The sequence below is a fragment of the Antechinus flavipes genome, chromosome 4 (genome assembly GCF_016432865.1).
Source record: "Antechinus flavipes isolate AdamAnt ecotype Samford, QLD, Australia chromosome 4, AdamAnt_v2, whole genome shotgun sequence".
NCBI lineage: Eukaryota > Metazoa > Chordata > Mammalia > Dasyuromorphia > Dasyuridae > Antechinus > Antechinus flavipes.
The window spans coordinates 203,862,324-203,884,232 of NC_067401.1; the positions used below are offsets into that span (position 1 = coordinate 203,862,324).

Here is a 21,909-nt window from a genome sequence, read left to right on the forward strand (position 1 = left end):
AATTATCTATCTTGCCTATCTCATGCCTGGCACATACTAAACACTTAACAAATACTTGTTTCTTGTCTTGTAATGCCAGGGAAACTGAGGCAAGATGGAGATTAGAAAGTTTTTAATATTTTAATTTCTGAGGAGGAGAGATTTTCTGGGGGGCAGAGAAGAATCCATTTGTCCTCCCCAGGGCTGAATTGGACTTCCATCTCAAAGAATTCAGCATCAAATGTGAGATTCCAATGATTTTTATATAGCTCTGGTGATCAGGGGAGACAAAGGCAAAGGGTGGAATCTGAACACTAGTGAGGGTGGGAATTTCCAAGAAGGGACCATCAATTTGGTTCTGACAGGTTGGAGGTAGGCCCATAATTTCTTGATAACTTAGGAGGACTTAGGGGCCAGGATGTGTGCAATAGAAGATTTTCCCCTTATCTGTGATTTATAGTTTATGATCCTAGAATAGCCAGCCCTAAGTTATATCAGTCCTAATAGTCGGGGCTGGGGGGGGGGGGGGGAGGAAGAAGTGTGCAACCAGGGGGACTGAGACAGAACAATTCAGGAGAAAAATTATGGAAACTGAGGCAAAACAATTTAGGGAAACTGAAGCAGGACAAATAGGAAAACTGAAGCATAACAGTTTGTTGCCTATTGCAAAGAGCAAATACTCCACAGATAAAATTCAGACTAGATCAAATGATGACCAAAAGATGCAATGAGAAACTATAATAAGTGATTTCTTTCACCCCAAAACTGCCCAAAAAATCAGCCAGAAGTCAATAGGAAATTACCCATGGGCCCTACCATCAGCACAAGGACAAGTAAACAAGCTAGTGGTCTCTACAATTGACCAGTAGATAATCAGATACACTATAGGCTCTGTATTTATAAGCATCAGAAATGGAAGGTCCCCTGAAAAAGCTCTAAGATATAATATGGAAATCCTGAGCAATAGCCACAATTTAAAAGAATCCAAAGTGAAATCAAAGAAGGCCAAGCATCTTCTACCCAAAAGTGTATCAGCAAAAAACCACACAACCATCACTGGCACAAAGTCCCAATCCAGGAACTAAAGCTGAAGAAATTAGTAAATGAAAGAAAACACTGACCCATTGAAAAAAATTATTGCAAATCTTGTTGTCTGTCCTTTGTTCTCAAGAGGACCATGACATCAAAGAGATGAAGCCATCACATGTCAGTGGGATTTAAGTAAGGATGGTTCTGTGCAAAGTCACCAGCTTCACTTTCTTCTCCAGAGTTATTTGGATCCAATAGCAAGATTTAGATCAGGATGAATCAGGATGGCCTCAGAGGCAATGGGAAACGTTAAGTCTTTTTAAGGGAAGATCTTTAACAGGTCTCAGTTTGATTGAGGCAATGTCCATTCATTGATTAAGGCTAGGTAAGAAATGAGGCAGAAAATGGCTTCTTTTACTTAGTCAAAAAAAGAACCAAAACAAAACACACACACACACACACACACACACACACACACACACACACACACACACACACTCACTCAATCAATGCCCAAACAATGACTAACTGGAACTTGGCCTGGGACTTTTTCTTGGCCAATCAATGAGAGCCAGGGTGATTTGGGATTTAAGGCATGATCCTTACAAAAAAAATCTAGCCTGTAAACCCCAAGATAATTTAGAAGATTTCAGCAATCAAAAAAGTCACCCTGATACATAACTTTTTTTTAAATAAAGCTTTTTATTTTCAAAACATATAAGCATGAATAATTTGATAACACTGACTCTTGCATAGCCTTTTGTTTCAGATTTTCTCCTCCTTCTTCCATCCCCTCCCCTAGATGGCAAGCAATTCAATATATGTTAAACATGTTAAAATATATGTTAAATGCAATAAGTATAAACATATTTATACAATTCTTTTGCTCCACAAGAGAAATCAGATTTTTAAAAAAGTAAATGAGTAAGAAAACAAAATGTAACAAACAAAAAGTGAGAATGTTATGTTGTGATGTACATTCAGTTTCCACAGTCCTCTCTCTGGGTGTAGATGGCTCTCTTCATCACACGACCATTGGAACTAGCCCTTCATCACAAGACCATTGGAACTGGCCTCAATCATCTCATTGTTGGAAAGAGTAATGTTCATCAGAATGGATCATCCTATAATAAATACTGATGTTGCTATGTACAGTGATCTCCTGGTTCTGCTCACTTCACTTAGCATCAGTTCATGTAAGTCTCTCCAGGCCTCTCTCATCCTTTTGATCATTTCTTATAGAACAATAATAATAATCCATAGCATTCATAGTCCATAACTTATTCAGTCCTTTTACAACTGATGGCTATCCATTCAGTTTCTAGTTTCTTGCCACTACAAAAAGGGCCGCCACAGTTCTGCATATGTGGCCCCTTTTCCTTCATTTTGTAATGCTGGAGAAACTGAAGCAAGGTAGAGATTAGAGAGTTTTTAATATTTTATTTGGATTTCTGAGAGGGAGAGATTGTGCTGGGGGCATGCTGCCTCCAGGACTGATGTCCATTGCATGCAGCATCAAATGTGAGTTCTCAATGACATATTTATAGCTCTTAGCTTAAGTAGCTAAACAAAGGCAGGGGAAGTTGGAATCCAAACTTTGGTAGTGGGAATCTCCAGGCAGGGACCATCAATCCAGTTCTGCCAGGTTGGGGGGGTAGGACCACAAATTCTTACAAACTGGGGATTAAGAAGGTATCCAACTAGAACTAGAAAGACTGAAATTTAGAGATATAAACAATGCCAATTAGGTATCTGAGATAGGACATCTAGAGTCTTTATCTTCTGGAGTATTAGATCTCTACTGTTCTAATAATCTCAGTTCTAATGAGCAGAAAGGGGGGTTGCAACCTGGGAAACCGAGGCAGAACAATTCAGGGAAACCAAGGCAGGACCACTAGGGAAACTGAGGCATAACAATTTTGGGAAACTGAGTTAGGATAATAAAAGGGAACTATGGCATTACACTTTAAAATATCTTTGGGATATAAGCCCAGTGGAAACACTGCTGGATCAAAGAGTATGCACAGTTTGATAACTTTTTGAATATAGTTCCAAATTGCTCTCCAGAATGCCTGGATCCATTCACAACTCCACCAACAATGTATTAGTGTTCCAGTTTTCCACATCCTCTGCTTTTTTTTTTTTTTTTACTTCACCTGAAGCATAGTAGCTTCTGCTCCAGCCCTTTACCTTCACTCTGTATCACTCTGCTTTAAATTTATTTCTTGTAAACAACATATTGTAAGATTCTGGCTTTTAATCCAATCTGCTATCTGCTTCCATTTTATGGGAGAGTTCATCCCATTCACATTCACAGTTAAAATAATTCTGCTGATACATAATGTTGCCATTGAACCCAGATAATTCTAGAGAAGAAAGTGAGACAAGTGACTTTTGCACAGCCCATCTCACTAAAATCCAATTCACTTGTATGTCATGGCATCTGCTCTCTCTAATGTCATGGTCCTCTTCAAACAAACACAAACAACCTCTTGAGTGGAATTGCTCCACTGGGGACTCAAATGAATTGATCATTTGGACAATGCAGCTTTCTTTCATTTCTTTTCTTTCTATATAGGCTATCATATCCTTAATGTTGTGTATAGCTCCTAGGGAAGATATAGCTATAACCCTGTCCTTGGGACTGCTGCAGTTGCACTAACATTGCTGGTTGTCAGAAACAATCTACAATCTATTGGTCAGGGATAAAGTTTCTGAGATAATAATGAGATGCATACCAGACCACTCTACCAACTCTACCACTAAGCCATAAAATTAACATATCTTAATGACATGAAATACCTAGTCTCTCAAACTTTTTCCTAAAAATTTATGTTCTTGCCCCTAATTCTTGTTAATTTCTTTTGGAACTTAGTCCACTTTAATTGGCATTACAATTATAATAAACTTTGTTCCTTGACTTGGAGATGGGTCAGAAACTGAAAATTCTTTTAAGACACCTCACACCAGTCTGGAATCCTGACACCTTTACCTGCAGGTACTTTGTCCAAAGGAATGTAAACTGCAAATATAGAGAATTCTTAAATAGGATAGTTTTAACTTTAAAACAACTACAAGCAGTGATTTAAAAAAATTTTTTTCCATAAGGATTACACTGAATACCTCAAAGAAATTGAACAGTACTAAACAGGAAGAAAGAAGCAAGGAAGAAAGGAAACCGATCTCTAGAAGAAATGGAAAAATATTTTAGAAGTGGTGAATTTATCCAAATAAAGAATTCCCTAGAGTCAGAAAGATCTAACTAGAAATCTAACTTCTGACATTTAGCTGTAGAACTCAAGGCAAGTTACTTAAACCTTTGATTCCACATTTTCCATTATTATGGATGTAATGATAGCACTTACCTCTCCTAAATCTATAGTGAGAATAAAATAAAGTATTATTTGTAAATCACTTTGCAAACCTTAAAGCATGACATAAATGCTAGTTGTTTTTGTTAAGTAAGAGCATTAGAGGAAACAAATGGAAAAGAAATGAAAGTGCTAGAAAAGATTGCAGAAGAATGAGTTACTGAAGAAAGAATTGTAATGAGATTATATACTTGACACAAAGAGATACAAAATCTTACCCAAGCAACAGATTCCCTGAAAATTATAACAGACAAATAAAACCAGTAAATCTAGATAACATTAAATGTTAAAACAGAGTCAAAAGATTTTTTTTTTAATGAAGAAATTTAAGGTATCTTCATATCCAAAATAAAAAAATCAAGAAAAGAGATCAAAAGAGAGATAATTTAAGAATCTCTGGGCTATTTGAAAACTGATGTGACTTACTCTCTTCCTCTGTGAGGAGGAAACTATCTTCAAGTAAGTCGGGAAGGAACTCTTTAGCAACCCCCACTGTTCATCCCCCAACCTCTGGGAATCTTCAAACAACCTTTAGAGATAGTCTTTAGCATATCTTTAGGTAGGGATCTGCCAGATCTAGCTCCTGAGTCCCCCTCTGAGTTCCCACCCTGACTTTTTTGGTCTCCCTGAGAAGCTCCCAAGACTATTTTTTCCCCCTATAAAAGATCTGCTCATGATGAAGATCTTTTCTAAGTTCTCTTCAGGACTAAACTCACTATGAGTTCTCTCCCTCATAGTGCCTTCCCTCTATTGGCACCTTTACTCTAGCTAACTCTGGTTTGTCTAATTATCTCCTCTCCCAACTTTTTCATATTTACCATTCCTGGTGTCTATTGTATCCCTTCATTTTGTCTGGTGTTCCTTCCCTTAAACAAATCTACTTTTTGCCAAAGAGAATGGCCATTGTGAATTTGTCACATAATTTGAACCAGATATTCTATCCCAACCATAATCAAAAATCATGACCAAAAAAAAAAAAAGCCTATTCACCATATTTTAAGAAATCATAAAAGAAAACTGCCCAGATCTCTTAGAACCAGGGGGAAAAGCGAAAATACAATCCAGCAGTCATTTCCTTAAAGAAACCACAACAACATAAAAACCCCTAACAACATTATAGCCCAAATCTAGAATTTTGATTTCAAAGAAAAAATGTTGCAAGTAGCCAGAAACAAAGAATTCAAGTACTAAGGTGCCACAATCAGAGTCTCACATAGAAGTGAAGAGCCAGAAATACAATATTCCAGAAGGTAAAGAACATAAGGCTTACAACTAAGAATAATTCATCCAGCAAAACTGAGTATAATTTTACAAGGGAAAAGTGAACCTTTCATGAAATGAAGGTCTTCCTAATAAAAAGACCAGAACTCAGCAGAAACTATGAAATACAGGAGTTCAAAAGAAACATAAAAAGGTAAACATAAGTGAGCAAGTATCAGGAATTAAAACAAGGATGCATTGAATATATTTTTAATATGGGGAGATTCTCTCCAAACCTATCATCATTTCTCCTTTCTATACTAGTATATTCCTTTTAGCCTTCCTTCTCTTGCCCTTTTTCAGATCTTCAGAACAAAATCAATCTACTCTCTCTTCCTCTAGTACCAGAGAAGGCCTTGTTATGTTATGATATGAAGAAGGCAAAAAGAGAAATATAGTGGGGTAGAGGGTGGGAGAAATGATCTCACATCATTTGATTATGAAAGTTATAAGCAATACAAAAAAATAAAAAAAGAATTAAGAGTAGGGGATCAGATAAACACCTGAACCTCACTTTGATCTGAGAGGAAGACAGAGATAGACAGACAGAGAGAGAACAAGATGGAAAGGGAATGAGTGCAAGGGATAATGCTGTAAAAAATTACCCTGGCATGGGTTCTCTCAATAAAAACTTATTAAAAAAAAAAAAAAAGATGGAAAGGGAAGAGACAAGGAAATAGGAGAGAAGCTAAATTCAGGAAGAGATTAGCGTGAACAAAATAAACTCAAATCATGGAAAGAAGAGTTTAAGATAAAAGAAAGAAAGAAAAATTAAGAACTTGTTATAGAGCTCTGCGTAAACAAAAGAAAAGGGCCAGGAGAACAGAAGCAGATTACATAAAACCTAGAGCACTGGTGCTAATAAAACTACTTTCTCAAAAGGACCTACATAAGCAAAAATGTTTATAGAAGTTCTTTTTGTACTGGCAAAGAACTGAAAATTGATGGATGTCCATCAATTGAGGAGTAAGTTGTGGTACGTAAATGTAATGGAATAATATTATTCTATAAGAAATGATGAGCAGGCTGATTTCAGAAAACCTGGAAAAACATATATGAACTGATGATGACCGAAGTTAGGGGAACCAGGAAAAGATTGTACACAATAAAAGCAAGATTGTGTGATGATCAGCTACAATAGACTTGAACTCTTCTTAGCAATTTAGTGATCCAAGACATTTCCAATTGACTTGGGATGGAAAATCCATCCACATGTAGAGAAAACTATGGTGACTAAATGTAGAATCAAAGTATACAATTTTCATCTCTTTTTTTCTTTTATGTAGTTTTTGCCTTTTCTTATTTTTCTTTCACATAATATGGAAATATATTTTAAATGATTTCATGTGTAACCTGTATCAGATTGCTTGTTGTCAAGAAGGGAGGAATAGAGGGAGAAGAAGAAAAATTGGAACCCAAAATCTTACAAAAATAAATGTTGAAAACTATATATATATATATATATATATATATTTGCTTTTTGGTGCTTGTCTATATACATATATATATATATATATATATATATATATATATGTCTTGAAAACTCTTTTAACATTTACATTTAATTGGAACAGGAAATACTGTTAAAATATTAAGAATAATAAAGAATACTACTCCCTCACCATACTCTTCTTTACAAAGAAGTTAGAAGTGATATAAAATGAGATCTTTAGGGGGAAAATGATGGAGGTGAACCCTGAAACTGTCCACACTCTCCTATGCAAGAGGCCCACCCTCAGGGAAGCCAACTAAGTGGTTTCACTCAGTTGGAGATCCTGGCCAAGGTCTTGTTCATACCCTCTATTGAATTGAAGATTACTCCAGAACCACTCCTAGTGGCTCAAACTCCCAAGATAAGTAATCTCTTTTCAATTGGAGATCTAGGCCTGGGGAATTATCAACATTCATTCAAACTCGGGCCTGGTTAAGTAATCTCATTCAATTTTGGATTGAATTGAAGCTCCAGATGGCTAATAAAAGACAATTCTGAACCCCATATCTTCCCAGGCATCCTAAACAGGACCTTGCCCACTGTTGAAGATATCTTCTTCTCAGTGTAACCCACCTTTACTATATTCCTTGTCCACTAAGAAGTCTATCTTCCTAGCAAGCTGGCTTCTCAGTGCCAATAAATCCCTTTTTGCCACACAGATTTCAGGTTTGTGAATTCTTTCGTGTAGCTCCGCCCCCAATTCTCATATCTCATCATTTGTACCTCATCAGAAAGACACTGATGAAAGCAATGACCAATTCCAGAAGTATGATGATGAAAAATGCTATCCAATCTCCTGATAGAGGTGTGACAGACACAGAGCATAGAATAAGACATGGTTTTGGACTTGGCCAATATAGTAATTTGTTTTGCTTGACTATGAATATTTTTGAAGGGACTGTTTTTCTTTTTCGTTCAAGGCAAAGGTGTGGAGAGAAGATAAAATTGGAAAGATTGAAATAAAAAGCCACAGGACTGTCACAGTCAAAATCTACAGCTCCCATAACAAAACAGAACATACTGAAATCATCCAGAAAAAGTTTCAAGTATGAAGAAATTACAGTTATGATTACACAAGGAGCAATAGTTTTTTCTACATATGAGAGGTGATCTTAGAATATCACAAAAGGCAAAAAAGATTTGGACTTACAACCAAGAATAATTTAACCTGCAAAGTTAAGAATAATAGTACAAGGGAAAAATGAACCTTTAAAGGAAGAGAGAACTTTTAAGCATTTCTGATGAAAAGATCAGCAAGCACAAGAATTAAGAAAATCTTAGAAAGGTAAATCTGAGTAATGGGAAGGATATGATGATGTAGTGTCGCTTCAGAATTTTAATATCTTCAAAGGGAGTTAATTTAAAGTGGAGGACACTAGAAGTGGAGAGAATGGATTGGTTCTGTCCTGATGACCTGAAGAATGTTAAGAGAAGGGAGGCTAAAAGGAATTTACTAATGTAGAAAGGAGAAAGGGAAGTGGAACAACTTGCTCTTTTTCATAAACTGAGTGTGTGAAGAGAGTATACAAGTATACAAACACAGAGGAAGGATAGGAAACGGGAGCTATCATTTCTATTTGAAGCAGACAAAACAATGTTGAATACCCAGAGACTTGGTACAGAAATACATCAAGGAAACAAGTGGGGACAAGAAAGAATAGTTATAACCAAAACCAACTTCCAGATCCTGAAGGGATAATTAAAAAGGTAATTTAAATTTTTTGAGGAGAGGGCAGGATAGAGAAATTAATTGGGAAATGGTTAAACAAATTGTGGTACATAAATAGAATGCATTATTGTGCTACACAAAATGATGGAGATGTTCAGAAAACATCAGTATGAACGGATGATTCAGGTTAAAGAACAGAATCAGAATCATTTACAGAAGAATAACAAAACTGTTTTAAAAAAAAAAACAAAACACTTTTCAAAGACTTAAGAACTTTGATCAATACAATATCTATCCTGTCTCCAGAGTACTTATGAAAAAGTAGTTAGCCATGTCCTGATAGAGAGGGAATGAACATGAAGAGTAGAAGCAAAAGGGGTTTTTTGGACATGAATGCCATATTGATTGGTTTTGCTTCACTATTGGTTTGTTTGTCCAATTTTTTTCTCTCTTAAAATTTTAGTTGAGAGGAGAGGAGGTAGGTTAGCAATAAAGATGCATCTCGCACATGCACCAAAAGAGGTCCAGTAAAACATTTTTAAAATCCATAGAATGTAATAAAAGGAAATTCAGAAGGAAGCACAGATGAGATAACTTTAAAAGCAATATATGGGACACTTAGTATATATATATATATATATATATATATATATTTTTTTTTAAAGTTATGAAATGTAGACTCATGGTTTCATATAGAATCTTCTTTTTGTGTTCTAATGTTTATCTGAAAATGCTCTTCTAGGAGTGTTAACATTTAGAATATTTTTAAAAGATCAAATATGTGATACAACAGATAAGGCTGTAACAACCACTTTAATTTAGGGAAATAATGAAAGATAAATTTGGGATCGGTGCTTGGTTATATTATGATTCCTATAAAACCTTCAATAAATCCAATCCTTAGAAATCTGGAAACTCCAATCATTTAGCCCCAAAGCAAACCTGGAACTCAAGTCCCAAAGAATCAATATATCACCAAGAAAAATTAAAGGCATGAACTTACTACTTTATGAAAACACACATGGTTTAACACAGATTTTTTTGTGATATACTTTTTTATTAAAAGTTTTTTATTTTCAAAACACATGCATAATTTTCAACATTCATCCCTGCAAAAACCTTATGTTCCAATTTTTTTCTCTCCCTTTCCCCAACCCCCTCCCCTAGACGACAAGTAACCAATACATATTAAACATGTGCAATTCTTTTATATATATTTCCCCAATTATCATGCTGTACAAGAAAAATCAGATCAAAAAGAAAAAAAAATGAAAGCAAATCAAAAAAAAAAAGTAAAAATCCTATATCGTGATCCACACTCAAGTCCCTACGGTCCTCTCTATGAGTACGCTGGCCTGAATCACAAAAAACCATATTCGTCAGAATTGATCATGTGATAGTATCTTTAGGGGTCATAAAATTATGTTATTTCCCTATAAAAGATAACTGGAAATTCCAACAGGAACTTAGAGGAAGGCAGAAGGACATAGCAGAAAGGGTTTTGAAGTAGAAATCTGAAGATCTGAGGGTTTTTTTTTTTTTAATCTTAGGATTTGTAAATGTTCAACCTTCTCAGTGTCTTTATCACTGAAATGAAAGTGTAAGAGAAGTTCAACTCGATAGATCATCTAGAAAGTCCTTTCTTTTAGCTTAGCATCTTGAATCCTATGAAGAGATATTTTCTACTTTCCAGTTTAAATAATGCAAGTAAACTTTTTTTTTAAACTAAAATTATTTTATAATCATTTGCCTTTTTCCTCTAATGGTGAAATGCAAGGGGAAAAAATCCAGCTATTTGAAGACTTTAGTTAGTTGAGCTCATTAATCAAATTTATGATGTTTTACTTTTATTTTTACATAAAAATTAAATCAATATAAAGTTGTTGCTCACAAGTGTTGGTAGTTCTAATTCTTAATTCAGCTGCATGACCTTAGTGAAACAATGTACAAGGAGATATCTGAACACTAAGTAAAGCATGAGAAAAAAGGTAACGTCTTCATAAAGGCTCTCAATATATAAGTATTTGCAAAGTTTTATGTCTAAGATTATAATTTAAATTCTGTAAGAAATGACCAGCAAGATAAATACAGAGAGGCTTGGGAAAGACTTACATGAACTGATGCTGAGTGAAATGAGCAGAACCAGGAGACCATTATACACTTCAACAATACTGTATGAGGATGTAGTCCGATAGAAGTAGATATCTTCGACAAAGAGAAGATCTAATTCAGTTCCAATTAATCAATTATGGATAGAATCAGCTATATCCAGAAAAGGAACACTGGGAAATGAGTGTGAACTGTTTGCATCTTTGTTTTTCTTCCCAGGTTATTTTTATCTTCTGAATCAAATTCTTCCTGTGCAACAAAAGAACTGTTCGGTTCTGCACATATATATTGTATCTAAGATATACTATAACATATTTAATATGTATAAGACTGCCTGCCATGTAGGGGAGGGGAATGGAGGGAGGGAAGGTAAAAGTCGTAACAGAAGTGAGTGCAAAGGATAATGTTGTAAAAAATTACCCATGCATATGTATTGTCAATAAAAAGTTATAATAAAAAAAGAGATTGCAATTTATTACAAGAGAAAGTATACAATTTTTTTACTTGAAAAAATAAACACAGGCTTGCTATTTTCTACTGGAATGAAGAAATTGGTAAGGAATTTTTTGTTATTGATACAAATTCCTGGGTGAAGATCTGAGTTAAAATAAGGAACAATTGGTTTGATTTTTGCTGCACAAGAGAGCAAGGGAGCAATAAATGGCAAACCTCAGTACACCACAAGGGCTTGCTCCAGATTATATTTAATATCTCCATAGTTAAAATGTAGTCCATCTGGAAAAATATAGAGAAAGGACCCATAAAGAAGCACTTTCTTTTATAGCAAAGATTTAGAAATAATGTGAATGGCTCATCAATTAAACAAATTATGTATATATAACTCTTCTGTAACAAAGGACAAGGATGGCTTAGTAGATTAAGTGCTGGCCTCAAAGCCAGAACCTGGGTTCAAATCTTGTCCCTGATACAAATTGTTTCTGTGATCTTAGGCAAGTCTCTAAAACTCTTTAAGTTTTTTTTTTTTAATTATTATAGCTTTTTATTGACAAAACATATGCACGGTTAATTTTTTAATATTGAGCCTTGCAAAAACGCCTATTCCAACTTTTCCCCTCCTTCCCATTACCTTGTTGCATAAGAAAAATTGGATTTAAAAAGAAGGCAAGAATAACCTGGGAAGAAAAACAAAAATGCAAGCACAAACAATAACAGAAAAAGTAGAAATGCTATATTGTGGCCCACATTCATTTCCTAGTGTTCTTTTGCTGGGTATAGCTGGTTCTGTTCATTACTGATCAATTAGAACTGATCTGGATCCTCTCATTGTTCAAGATAGCCACTTCCATCAGAATTGATCCTCATATAGTATTATTGTTGAAGTATATAATGATCTGCTGGTTTTGCTCATTTCACTCAGTATCAGTTCATGAAGTCTTTCCAAGCCCCTGTATTCATCCTGCTGGTCATTTCTTACGGAACAATAATATTCTATAACATTCATATATCACAATTTATTCAGCCATTCTCCAGTTGATGGATATCCATTCAATTTCCAGTTTCTAGCCACTACAAAAAGGGCTTCCACAAATATTTTTGCACATACAGGTCCCTTTCCCTTCTTTAAGATCTCTTTGGGAACAGCAACAACAGAAAAGAAATTGCTAGATCAAAGGGTATGCACAGTTTGATAACTTTTTGAGCATAGTTCCAAATTGCTCTCCAGAATGGCTGGATGTGTTCGTAATTCCACCAACAATGCATCAATGTCCCAGTTTTCTCACATCCCCTCCAATATCCATCATTATGTTTTCCTGTCATCTTAGACAATCTGACAGGTGTGTAGTGGTATCTCAGTGTAAAACTCTTAAGTTGTAGAGAAACTGCAGACTTGCATTGGTACAGGGAGTTTCTCAGGAAAGGAAACTCCCTGTGCCATCTCCAATATGTCTTGGCAGTACCTACTTGAAACTATAAGCTATTGACCACCATTTGAAAAAATGTTCCACTAATAGTAAGAAATATTCAAATTAAAACAATTCTGAAACTTCATCTCATATCTATCAGAGAGGCCAACATGATAAAAGATTAAAATTAGGAGGGCCATAGAAGGAGAGGGCAAGTAGGTAGAAAGTAGATAGAAATGCTGATCCTGAAGTCAGGAAAATCCATCTTGAATTAAAATCTGCCCTCAAAATACTTATCAGCTGTTTGACCCTGCACAAGTCACTTTACCTCATTTAACTCACTTCCTTATCTGAAAAAAAAAAAAAAGGGCTGGAAAAGGCGATGTCAAACTACTGTAGTAAGTTTACCAAGAAAACCCAAATGGAATCACGAAGAATTGGACACAATTGAACAGCAACAACAGAAAAACGAGGTAATACACAGTCAGTTAATTGAGCTATCTAGTAGTTTAGACATATCAGAAAGCAGATTTGAACTATATCCACCCAAGTTACTAAGTTGTACATATTCTTTGACCATAATACCCCTACCTAGGTGAATATCTCTAAAATGTCAGAGATAATAGAAGAAAGATCCATACAGAAGCACTTTCTTTCAGAGTAAGATTTGAAAACAATGTGAGTATCCATCAATTAAACAAATTATGATATATGAATGTATTGGAATATGACTCTACCATAAAACATGACAAAAGTGGCATAATAGGTTAAGAGCTGGCCTTAAAGCCAGAAGACCTGGGTTCAAATATTGCCCCTGATACATACTGTATCTGTGACTCTAGGTAAGTTTCTAGAACTCTAAGTTGCAGAGAAACTACAGATTTGCACTGGTACAGGGAGTTTTCTTTCCTGAGAATTTCCTATACTAATGAAATTACAAGCCTAGTCCTATAAGAAATGATGGAAATGAATATAGATAAACCTGGGAAGCTTTACATAAATTCATTTAGACTGAAATAAGAAGAAACAGAATCAAAATGTAAATGATGACAATAATAATATAAAAGAAAACAACTTTGAAAGACCACAGAGAATTCCTGAGCGAGTGCAATGACCAATCATGACTTCAGAAGACTAGTTACAAAAGCATGCTTCTTGGCAGAAGTAAAATACTTTGCATATTGGCATATGCATTTTCAGGTGTTAAACAAATAAAATATAATTAAGCAAAATAAGTGAAGAGGGAGAATCTGCTTTTTTTTTTTTTTTGGAGGAAGGAGTTATTAGATTATGATAGAGATGCAAAGAAAAAAAAGAGGAAGAAAAAGAAAAGTAAGAATATTTTAAAATACTATTTTCTTTTAAATCTATATGTTCACTTGATACAGAATGAAGTAAGCAGAACCAGGAAAATGTTGCACACAATAACAGCAATATTGTACAATGAACTGTGAATGTCTTATCTATTCTCATCAATACAATAATCCAATATCCCAAAGAACTTCTGATGAAAAATGCTTATCCACTTCTAAAGAAAGAACTGATGGTGTATGAATACAGACTATTTTTTTTTCTTTCTTTTTCTCTTTCTTTTTTCACATTTTCTTCTACAATAAAACTAATATGGAAATGTTTTACATGACTGCACATGTATAACTTATATCAGATGACTTACTATTTTAGGGAAGCGAGGGATAGAATTTGGAACTCTAACCTTAAAAAAACTAAACGAAATGTTAAATTTTGTTTTTACATATAATTAGGAGAAAAAAAATTTTTAACTGCACATTTACTATGTCACATGCACACAGAAATGTTTATGTTTGTTGATAACTGTTTAGGTCACACTAAAAAGAATTAAGAAAAAACAATGCCTTTTGAAAACTGTTGTTCTGAGTTCTATTCTCCAGGCAACAAGTTGCTAATAATGCCATAAACTGAAAGGAAACTAGCTAAATATTCTAAGATACTAACAACTTTCTTGGCAGATGAGCAATCTAAGAATTCCCAACAATACCTACATCTCTTTTCATTCTACCAATATAAATGAAAATCTTAGCTAGCCTTAAGATCTGAGCCTAGTAAACACTCCATTATTAAATTCTAAAATATAATCACAAACACCATCTTTTCACCATAATTCAGTTTTTGCAGGCTGCTGCTTACAAATGAAAATGTTGAGATGAGGTATAAAACAACAGTTTTTATAAGAACAAAACAAAGTCAAAAGAAAAAATAACTGGTAAAGGCAAAAAGTTTCAAAGGCTTGGTGAGAAAAATGGTAAAATGAAGCCATTTAATGTTTCCACTAAATGGGAAGAGATATCAGTATTCAAAACTAAAAAGAGTGACAAGCTCCTTCCCTTTGTTTTTTGTTCAATAAAAGTAGTAAGTCTTTCTTTAAAAAGTAACAATCATTTTAAAAGGTTTTATTTACATGGGAAATCTAATGCTATGTATCAGTTAACAGTAAGTAAACAAATTTGACTGGAATTTAGACTGTAAAATGTATCCGGACAGATAGCTTAGGGCTAAATCATGAAAAACTTTAAATGTTAATTAACCAAAAGAATCTGTATTTTACTCCAGACACAAGAGGGAGCCACTGAGGTTTTAAAAGAAAGGAACTGACACTGTCAGATTTGTACTTTTAAGATTATCAACTTGATAGCTGAATGGAGTGTGAATGGATAAAAAAGGGAAAACTGGAAGAAAGGTGACTAAATAGAAGGGTACTGCAGTAGTCTAGCTGAGATGTATGAACTTGAACTACACTAGAGTGTAGTTCACTCTGTGTGAGGAAAAAGAAAAGGACAGAAAAAAAGATGTAAAAGTAGAATAGACAGGATTTGGAAACTAAATGGGTTTGAGGAGGTATGATAAGGGATCATTGACTCCAAAGTGGCAAATTTAGGTGATCAGAAGTATGATGGTACTCTCTGAAGAAATAAGAGATCTTCAAAAGATAACTATTAATAGAAGGACACAAAATCACGAAGATGGGTGATTCAATCTGAAGCTTCTAGACTCAAGAACAAGTGTAAAGCTTGATCTTATCCAGCCATTCCACATAAATAAAGTACAACTGCAAAGGGATTAGGAAGACTTTCTGTAGCAAGGCTGGTAAGAGTAGGGGAAGGGACCTAATAAAACTAAATACATGTATTCTTCTGGCAATATTTATAGAGCAGACACCCAAATGGTTCTGGGAAATTATGTACTGAAACAATATAAGAAGAAGACTGAGAGACTTTTAAAAAATCAAGAAAAAGCCCAACTCCCCAAACAAGTAATCCAGTAAAAAGACTCAAAAATAATGGGAAAAAATGAGCTGTACAGAAAAAGTCAAACACAATGAAAAAAAATGTTTTAAGAAAAGTAAACAAAAAAGCTCTAAGATAAAACAAGATAACAAATTCTACATATTCCCTAGACATAATGAAACAGCAAAAAACTTCTAAAGAGAAATAAAACATTCAAAATTAAATAAGCATGATAATTAGGTCAGAAATGAGACAACAATGGCAATACATACAAAACATACAATGGAGAATTCTCTCCAAATTAGTCAACATTCTGAAAAGAGAGACTGATTTGGACCTCAAAAAACAAACAAAAACAAAAAACAAAAAAAACTTGGCAAAAGAAGAACAAAAGACAACAACTTAAAAAGAACATACAAGATGAGAATTCTATACAAGCTCAAGTGACTAGCTTTAAAAGTCACTTTTTAAAAAAGGAGTTATCTTTAAAAAGTTTCCCAGAATTGTTTTTAAAAACAATTGAAAAGCAAAAATGCCATCAAACAGAAGGAATAATAATTTTAAAAACTACACAGAAAATTTAAAAATAGACTGCAAAATATTCAATGAATTTATATTATATCAACACAGAAAAGCTCCTGCTTGAAAATGTATTATTTTGGGTCAGCTAGTTGGTGTAATGGATAGAGCACCAGCCCTGAAGTCAGGAGGACCTGAGTTCAAATTCGAACTCAGTCAATCAACACTTCCTGTTTGTGTGACCCTGGGCAAATTACTTATTTAGCCCATACTGTCTCAGCAAAAAAAAAAAAAAAAAAAAAAAAAAAGTATTATTTCCGTTTCAGAATGTCAATGCCAAAAAACTTTTGTAGGCAGCCAAGAAAAAAGTCTTTAGTCATTTCAAATAAGCCAAACCATTCTTGTCTTTGTGAGAAATCTGAGAAGAGATTAGAATAATTTATTCTAAAAGGCAAAGAGATTGGAATGATAGCTCAAAGTTATATGTCTTGTAAAGGTGAACCTAATATCTCCATTGCAGAAATGAAGCACATGAATTTATTGCTCCAAGACTAGAGGTGAACAAAATATTGTTAAGAAACACTCCAAACTAAGAAAACAGAAGAAATATAAATAACAGCCACGAAAAAGACTTTGTCCATTCAAGGCAAGAAAAATATTTTAAAACTTCAAGAATGAAAAAAAGCTAAAGATTTAAGAATAGCTTAAAAAGTAAAGAGAAAAAAAAGAATTAAAATTCAATAAGCTAAAATCCATATTCCTAGATAATCATAATTATACTTCATAATAATTATCATTTTTTTGGTAAGAAGTAATTGCTGAATTGGGAGAGAAGTAGGTGGGAGGCAAGATTCAGAGGAAAGCCAAAAATAAGACTTCCAACAACCTGATCGAAACACACTACATGAGTGCTAATTATTATTATGTACATTCCATCATATGGTATATTACATCACTTTGGTAAGTGAGAGACTACTGGTGAGAGGTGTTACATATACCATCAGATACTGCTACCATATCAGAAAGTTTTGCTTAACTTCATTTCAAGGTGAAGCTTAATGGCATACATGAATTTATCTATCTATCTATCATTTTTCCTTTCTCTTTTTCTTTTTATATGTTCCCAAAAATTATGATATAAAAACTAAAGGCATAATAAGTAAAATTCAATAATAAATAATTTTATAGATGACAAAAACAAAATTAGAATGATTTCTGCCTTAGTTCTATCATACTACTCAAATATTCATCAGTCATAGATTACTGATGGTGGACAAGATGCAGAGCTAATATGTATAGTAAAAAGAGCATGAAAAGCAAAGCTCTGGACTCTTAATTTACTATTAATTAGTAAATGTTTGAGGGTAAGTCACTATAAGCCTACTGAATTCACACTTACAGGTCATCTGTATGAGAAGATATGATCTCACATAAGTCTAAAACATAAAGCATTAAATTTTATACTTTATTTCCCTCCTCAGCCTTCTTTGGGACTCTTTTTTCCCACTGTGAAACAAGTGACAGGATCAGACTAAGAAAGATCCCATGTGGTTCTGACATTTTATGACGTCTATGTGATGGACAGTATAGTCGTCAAAACTATCATAACAATTTGAAATAAGACAATTGCTCTCTATCATAATTTAGTAATTTCAATGTTGTATGTATAAATGCATAATTTTTTTTATATAATTGGTTTTTTCTGTAATTGGTCAGAGAAGCACAGACCACACTTCTTGCACAAGTAAAAAATCCCTTTACTGGTTTTAAACACACAAAGTATTACTAAGCAGCCACACTTTCAGCTACTTATTACTTTGTCTGCATTCCCAAATAAGTTAAATCAGCATAACCCAGGAAAAGTATGTAAGAAAAACATTCTTGAGAATTGTATTCAACTTCAAATAAAGAAAACCATGATCACAGGCATGCTGCTGAGATGCAACAGTAAAAGACCATTGACTCTGGCCATAGAAAAAATTCAGTGAATTGAGTATTGAGCTCTATACTTGATTTCTCCCCAGCCTGTAAAACACACACACACACACACACACACTCACTCACTTAAAACTAAATACAAAATAAAGAGAAAACAAAATAGAAAAGAAAAATTTAAAAAAACACCACAACATTGTCATCTATCCAGCAGAACATCTAACTAGCCCTTTTTACTTTAACTTAATAAAAGAAGTTTTAAAATAAATTATTGTTTTTCAAACATTAAAACTGTTATGTTTTTACTGTAGTGACAAAATGCTATGTAAGGAAGACTTTGGGATTCAATAACCCAAATCAGAAATCAAAGGAATAGGGCAGCAGTTGTGACAGAGTAAACTGAGAAAATAAAAAAAGTAGATTACCTAACAGGCTACCTTCTACAACAGCTGGTTCTTTATAGAATAAATGGGAAGACATATACTTTAGATACAGGAATTTAATGATCTTGTTGGTCTTCTCATAGCATCTAGGGACTAAATAAAAAAGACAAGAACAAGGATGAGGGAAGGTTATAAAAAAAATGAAAATACTATCTGTGTGACCCTGGGGAAAATCACTTAATCCCAATTGCTTTAGCAAAAAAAAAAAAAAAATTGCTTCTTAAGACTTGATTTAACCAAAAAGAAATGAGGATATATTTGATTCACTAAAAAAAAAGTACATAAGGTTACTATGGTATATTATTATTCTTCTAGACAGATCAATTGTTCATTTCACTTTCAAACATCACAAGCCACCTTTAGAATTTTACTAATGGTGGGATCATGATGTGGAGAAAGAAGCAAACCTAAATAGGACTACTGACTTTTAGGCTGCACATATTTATCCTATCTGGTCAACAGAAAAAACAATCTAGGTCTTCTAAATTGTATCTGTGCTATATTCTAAAACTTAAGTTGAATTTTAGAAACTGATGAAAGCCATTGTTCCCAGAAACCTTGTTAGTTTCCAGAAGCAACCAATCAACAATAACAAAATGAACAAATCAACAAATTACTCATCAATGACAACAAACATATGAAAATAGTGTACACGTGGTAAATTTTTACTGGCCTTTGTTTTGTTAACTCTATCAAACTGATTTTAGCTATTATTTTTTTTTCAAGTCAGTGGCATTTTAAGTTTTGTGGTAGTCTATAATAAGATATTAAACACACTTTTAAAAATATCAAACAATTTTTTTTCCCAAAAGAATTTTTAAAAAATATAAGACTACTAGCCCCTCCAAAAATCTCACCATTGCCTTCAGGAAAGTGTTCCTCATGTAACTGGTTGGAATGAGTTATGACTGTAGATATACTGCTATGTTTGAGTAATATGAAAATTCAGAAAGTTCTTAAAAATTATAGAGAGGAAAAAATGTTTTTATGAATATTTTTTCCCAACCAATTGAAGCACTCACTCAAAGAATGACCTTGATTTGTTCTAAAAGGGAAATGAGAATACTTTTGCAGGTCTTGCCCCCTCTGGATATTTTATTTTATAATCTGTCAGATAATAATCTGGCAGATAAAATTACAAAAAATGAAAAGAATCTTCCAGTGATTATCTCAAACATGCCTTCTCTCTCTCTCTCTCTTTTTTTTTTTTGGGGGGGGGGGGTCCAAGTGTTTTTTAAAAATTAAAAGTTTCCCTAAGCAAGAGGATCACTTCTAAAGAAGAATAATTCATGTTTGAAACTATAATTGTCCATTGCATGGAGCAGTTGTCATGCCACTAGTCAGAGTTAGTATGAAGCAGAAATTTAACTGATAACTTAAAGGCCAGCAAACCAGAATGCTTTAATCTTAAATGCCTAACCCATTTTCAATATAGCCTTCTTTACAGATATAGATCTGCCAAAATCATCCTCTTACTCAGTTGCTTAAGAATGATATAAGCCCTAATTAACAACCAACCAAAGACTTAGGAAAACCCATTCTATACTTTTGTTTTTCATAAGAAATAATTGTTTCTATATCTCTTTCTCTGCTTTTAAAAATTAGTATTAATATTATAAGGAAGATCTTCATGATGATAAGCTGTCAAAGGATAAATTCCACCTGCTGCTATATTCCCTATGTGAATTCACAATTCTTTAAGATCACTGGTTGCTGTGGAAATTAAGTATATAGACACTAGGAAATAATTACAAACTTACTACTAAAAGAACAATAATTACAAACCTATTGCTACAATTTCCTAAAATAAAGTCTTAGGTAATAATCTAAAAAGTTGGATGATATTCTCACCTGAATCAAAGAATATATAGTCAGCATACCAAAATCTGTAAAACAGTTCTAACATGGAGTCTTTTGTGTTAAGGAGCAAACCACAACTTTCATTTCAAAATCCTCCCCCAATAATATAGCCACAGCTTTCTTTTACATAGTACACACTCTCAGTTTACCAAATGTTTTCCTTACAACATAGCAAAATAGAAGGCAGTTATCATGAAATGGAAGGGGAAAAAAGAAGTGAATGAAGTATAGAAAGACTCAGGTTCATATCCCAGCTTTATTACTTACTACCTCGGTAACCTTGGGAAAGTCAGTTGAGCTTGCTGGATGGATCTCAGTTTTCTCATCTGTTAAAAAAAAAAAATTTTAAGTGAAGAGGTTAGACTGGATATATCTCTACTTAGGGTCCTGTCCCATGTTAAATCCTGTGACACTATTATTATTCCTAACTTACAGATGAAGGAGCTTCAGGTTCAGAGAAAATGAATGGCAGACCCAAGACTGGAAATTAGTATTTGTTACTAGGCTTCATTTTCCCCCTCAAAAGAAAAGAGTTAATGAGTAGGAAGAAGATGGAAGGGGAAGGAGAAAATTCACTTTTTTTTTTAAACTCACATTTCCTTACATATTTGAACTAAATAATTTATATATTATGTCTTTTAAAATATCTTATTTATAACTTTCTTCCTTTAAAAAATCTAGTATTTTGGTCAAAGGATATGAACAGACAATTTTCAGAGGATGAAATTGAAACTATTACCATTCATATGAAAGAGTGTTCCAAATCATTATTGATCAGAGAAATGCAAATTAAGACAACTCTGAGATACCACTACACACCTGTCAGATTGGCTAAGATGACAGGAAAAAATAATGATGAATGTTGGAGGGGATGCGGGAAAATTGGGACACTAATGCATTGTTGGTGGAGTTGTGAACGAATCCAACCATTCTGGAGAGCAATCTGGAATTATGCCCAAAAAATTATCAAACTGTGCATACCCTTTGATCCAGCAGTGTTTCTATTGGGCTTATATCCCAAAGAAATACTAAAGAAGGGAAAGGGACCTGTATGTGCCAAAATGTTTGTAGCAGCCCTGTTTGTAGTGGCTAAAAACTGGAAAATGAATGGATGC

The 21,909-nt window shown here is 33.8% G+C and overlaps 1 protein-coding gene and 1 pseudogene across 6 annotated transcripts in view; one reads left to right on the forward strand and one right to left on the reverse strand.

Moving 5' to 3' along the window:
- USP49 (ubiquitin specific peptidase 49) overlaps nucleotides 1-21,909 on the reverse strand; it is a 126,201-nt gene that overhangs the window by 39,471 nt on the left and 64,821 nt on the right. For 5 of the 6 annotated variants that reach the window (XM_051996925.1, XM_051996926.1, XM_051996923.1 and 2 more), the window contains exon 3: nucleotides 21,065-21,120. The gene's annotated coding sequence lies outside the window, so the exon portion shown is untranslated. Of the gene's footprint in view, nucleotides 1-21,061; nucleotides 21,121-21,909 lie in introns of all 6 variants that reach the window. The other variant, XM_051996924.1, reaches the window with a different exon arrangement.
- The window catches only part of LOC127561440 (exosome complex component RRP43-like), an 84,922-nt pseudogene continuing 65,499 nt past the window's right edge, over nucleotides 2,487-21,909 (forward strand).